At 36.5% G+C, this 5,095-nt stretch overlaps 1 pseudogene across 1 annotated transcript; it reads left to right on the forward strand.

The window, feature by feature from the left end:
- The first annotated feature begins 1,357 nt into the window (after positions 1–1,357).
- On the forward strand, positions 1,358–3,389 carry LOC114885916 (annotated as a pseudogene). Its single transcript, XR_003791213.1, has one exon. The product of XR_003791213.1 is annotated as a zinc finger CCCH domain-containing protein 15 pseudogene (transcript).
- Positions 3,390–5,095: the final 1,706 nt, after the last annotated feature.

Raw genomic sequence — 5,095 nt, forward strand, 5'->3', positions numbered from 1 at the left:
ATTATACTTCAAAAACAAACTCGTAGAAAAAAAGATCAGATTTGTGGTTACCAGAGGCAGTGGATAAAGCGAAGAGGGACTGGTTGAAGATGTGTCAAAAGGCACAAACTTCCAATTATAAGATAAATAAGTACTAGGACTATAGTGCACAACATGATTAATATAATTAATACTGCCGTATGTTATTTATGAAAGTTATTAAGAGAGTAAATCCTAAGAGTTCTCATCATAAGGAAAAAAACAGTTTTTAAATTTCTATTTTGTACCTCTGTGAGGTGATGGAGGTTCACTAATCTTATTGTGGTAATCATTTCATGATGCATGTAAATCAAATCATTACGCTCTACACTATAAACTTATACAGTGCTTTATGTCAATTATATCTCAATGAAACTGGAAGAAAAAAGAAAAATAGTAAATACATGGAAGAGATTTACATGCATCATTCACTGACCAAAACAATTAAGCTTTCCTCTACTTTCTCCTGCCTTTCTCACTTCCTTCAAGTTTTGCCCAAATGGTACCTCCACAACTTATAGTCCTGTTTAAAATGGCAACTTTCTCCCCACTCCCAACACTGCTCTTTATGGCATTTATCACTTCCAACTACTATACAATTTACTTCTTGTTGGGGTTTATTGCTGATGTTTCCACACAAGAATGTAAGCATCACCAAAGTGGACAATTTTTTTTTCTTTACTGATTGTATCTTAAATACCTAAAGCAGTACCTGGCATTGAATGGTATTTTTGACTATATGAGCAAAATTTTAGTATTGCTTCTCAGACCCTCTATTTATAATGAAAAAAAAAGAACAACAAAATATTTAGCATTACTATTTGGGGACTGAAGTTATTATTACATACTAATTTTAATAATAAATTAAATTAGCAATATAAATATATAAGGTAAAACAAAGTGAGCCTGTTTTTATTCATTATTTTGAGCCCTTAATTTTCTTTTTTGCAACTAAAACTGGTAGTTTTAGTTGAATCATACTCTTGTCTTTATTTGGTCATTCTGCAGTAATGTTTTTTGCACAAGGATCTTAACAGAGCCATGAAGAACTTGAGTATCTTTTTGACTTTCTGTTTTTGATTAGATTTCTTCAAGGACATGTTCTTCCAAACCTGTCCAGCTCAGAGAATTTACATGGAGTGCTGTAATCTTGAGGACAGTAAATACCCGTGGTAGCTGGCGTTAGTCACAGGATGGTGCATTTTAAGGGATGAAACATTTTGTGTCTCTAGATAGCTTCACAAAGGTGGCTTAGATCAGTGTTCCTTAAACTTTATTGTAGGCGTCTTCCTCCTTCTCCTACTGCAGGGCCAGAGTCCCTGAGGGAGTCCAGCTGTGTTTAAGTCTGGCGGGTGCCAACTGTCTCTGCCATGCCCCCCAAGAAACAGGCTCAGGCTGGGGGCAGCAAAAAGGCGGAGCAGAAAAAGGAGAAGATTATCGAAGACAAAACTTCTGATCTAAAGAATAAGAAAGGAGCAAAGCAACAGAAGTTTATCAAGGCTGTCACTCATCAAGTTAAATTTGGTCAACAAAATCCACTTTAGGTAGCATAAAGTGAAGCTGAAAAGAAGTTGAAGAAAGATGACAAGAAGAAGGAATTGCAAGAGCTAAATGAGTTGTTCAAACCTGTAGTTGCCACTCAAAAAATAAGTAAAGGTGCAGATCCCAAATCCATGGTATGTGCATTCTTCAAGCAAGGACAGTGTACTAAAGGAGATAAGTGTAAGTTCTCTCATGACTTGACTCTGGAGACAAAATGTGAAAGGCGAAGTGTTTACATTGATGCAAGAGATGAAGAGCTTGATAAAGATACTATGGATAATTGGGATGAGAAAAAACTGGAAGAAGTAGTAAACAAGCAGCACGGTGAGGTGGAAAAGGAAAAACCAAAAGCTCAAATAGTGTGCAAGCATTTCCTTGAAGCTATTGAAAACAACAAATATGGCTGGTTTGGGGTATGCCCTAGAGGGGGTAATATTTGCATGTATCATCATGCACTTTCTCCTGAGTTTGTCTTTAAAAAAGATAAAAAGAAAGAAGAAAAAGAAGATGAAATTTCATTAGAAGATCTAATTGAAAGAGAGCATTCTGCCGTAGGTCCAAATGTTACCAAAGTTACGTTAGAATCTTTTCTTGCATGGAAGAAGAGAAAAAGACACGAAAAGATTGATAAACTTGAGCAAGATATAGAAACAAGGAAAGCAGACTTCCAAGCAGGGAAAGATTAGTGATTAGTGGTTGTGAGGTGTTTGAATTTCGTCCTGAACTGGTTGACGAGGAGGAGGAGGAAGCTGATGATACCTTTTGTACCCAGGGAACAGGTGGTGATGAGGTTGGTGATTCAGTGAGCATAAATGGCATAGATTTAAGCCTGTGCACCCCAAGAGATGTAGATGAGACAGGTATTACTGTAGCCAGTCTTGAAAGATTCAGCACATATACTTCAGAAAAGGATGAAAACAAATTAAGTGAAGCTTCCGGAGGTAGGGCTGAAAATGGTGAAAGAAGTGATTTGGAAGAGGACAATGAAAGGGAGGGACAGGAAAATGGAGCCATTGATTCTGTTCCTGTTGACGGAAGTCTTCTTACTGGGGAAGATTTGGATGAACTAGAAGAAGAATTAAACACACTTGATTTAGAAGAATGACACCAAACAAGTCAATGAAAAAATTAAGCCAGCTCAGCATGAGTTGAAATTGACTACATTAATTTTTTTCCACCTAAAATTCAACAGGATGTTTGTTTCCCATGCTGATTCTGGAGGGCTTACTCTCCTCCAAAAAAGGAATATTCTCCCTACATCTTGTCTTCTGACTTTGGCTACATCTCATAGTAAGTTCAGAGTAGTTCATGATAAATTAAAAATATAATGGTCATTGCAGAAAATGATTGATTGTTTTAACTGTCCACTCAAGTAGGAAGTGTAACTGCTTTTCCAGCTTTTGATTTTCATTGGGTATGTGTTATTAGAAGGACAACATAAATTTAAATTACCCTTTATTTAATGCAGTTTTTAATGAGTGGTTTTCTTTCCTTTGTATTTATATGTTCAAAAGGCTGCCTGAGATATGAGCCTGTACTTCATAAAGGAAACTGTGTATGCAGATTCAGTACTGTATATCTCTGGACAATTAGATGGACATTTAAAATAAAACTTCATTAGTCTGCCAGGATCAGCTGCAATGCCCTGTGTTAAACTGTTTTAAACTATTCCTTTTCTTTTTTGCCAATAAAGTTGTAAATAAAGACCTTGATACATTGAAATCCAAAAAAAAAAAATAAAACTTTATTGTATATGCAAATTACCTGGGAATCTTAAAAAAATGCATATCAAGAGTAGGTAGATCTCCAGTAGGGCTCTAGATTCTGCATTTCTAATCAACACCCAGGTGATATTGACACTGTTGATGCAATAAACACCCTTTGCTTAACAAGGGTCTAGATTAAACTTTTTTATTGTCATTAACCTGTTTCCTACCTGAATTAAACTTCAATTTGATTTCTTAAAGGGCAATGAGGAGAAAACTTACACACTTTTTCTTTCATAGTTTAAAACCATCTGGTAACATTTTTACTCAATAATATTAATTATGAATTTCAAGTTTGTGTACAATAGCATTTACAAAGAAATAAGAGAGTTAGTTTTTAGGAACGATCTAAAGACAGGTGTAGATTTTATTCTCTAATGAGGTTCAAATTTAGGACTGTAATGAGCCTCGCTGAAAAAGTGAAGCTAAATGGCAGATTTGTTTTGATAGAGGCCGAGAATTTTAAGTGCGTGCTGGCTTTACATGTCTTTGAAACTCTGTGCTATAAAAACACAGGAGCCAGGAAATGAACCCAGCCAAGTGATTCCACTCTCTAAAGATGTCAGAATCAGTTCTCTGTGATGTCCAAATATTCCTCCTTCAGAAGTGGAGGAAAGGCCTCAATCATCTGTAGCTGAGTAAACCAAGAGCACTTTTTCTTATGTAAATCAGTCACAGTTCCTTAAAGAAAAGCATCCTTCCTCTTGAAGACAGCTGAAACATACATCTCTTATTCTAGTTCAGGCTTTGTTTTCTCTGAAATTGGAGAGGAGGACTATTGAAATTTTGTCTTTATTCTTTTAAGAAAAATGAGCTAGCTTAGAGAACAGAAGAATTGGGGTATGCGTGTGGAAGAGAGACACTCAATGCTAGTGTCCCAAGTACCTCAAGTTTCTCCTTTTGACTCAGAATTATAAAACAACAATTTCTTTGACCCAGTTGCCCCGGTTGGGGCTGGTCCGAGTCCCCCCATTGGTCACTGGGAGATCAGGTTCTGCATGTCTGCTCACCAAGCATTCTCCTAGCTATTAGTAACTGTCTTCACTTGGAATTCTCTTTTATGACTCAGTGCAACTCTTATGTTTGGGCTGGGCAACCTTCAAGTTCTTACTTAATCCAACCTGATGCAATCTGAGTGGAAACAGACTGTGCTCCCCTTTTTCTTAAGAAAAAAATTGGTAACATCACTGTGGCTGGAACAGTTAGGGAAACTTTGAGAAGAAAATAAGAAAATCATGGCTTAACTGGGGATTTTAATGTGACAAAGTGTGGGAGATCTTACGGTCATACGAGTGCACTGACACGGAAGTATTTGCCTTTGAAATTGGGTAAACTGAGCTTAAAATTTGCATGGGGGCAAATTAGCATGTGGTATCTCAAGATCTCATAATTCTCCTTTCAGAGAACATCTGCTTTCTAAAGGAAAGCTGGCAGACCATGCTGCAGGTAAAAGTCGAGATCATTTGTGACAAAATCAACTTCAGTAGTTAATGTAACACTCTAAAGCAGGGGTTCTTAACTAGGTGTTGTACCCAGAAGCTTCAGTGATTACATAGAGCACTTGTACAGTTTACTGGGAGAGGGTATATTAGTTTTCATCAGATTGTCAAATGATTCTGTGATTCTCCCAAAAAGGTGAAGAACCATATCACTTGTGTCTCTCAAAATTTAAAACATTTGTGACTTTGAGCTAAACATTCCATCTTCAGGAATCTATCTGACATAAATAATCATCCTAATGAACAATTTCTGAATTGTTTGTAATAGTC

Source organism: Monodon monoceros, unplaced genomic scaffold (assembly GCF_005190385.1).
Source record: "Monodon monoceros isolate NGI ecotype Baffin Bay Population unplaced genomic scaffold, NGI_Narwhal_1 Super_Scaffold_6, whole genome shotgun sequence".
Classification (NCBI taxonomy): domain Eukaryota; kingdom Metazoa; phylum Chordata; class Mammalia; order Artiodactyla; family Monodontidae; genus Monodon; species Monodon monoceros.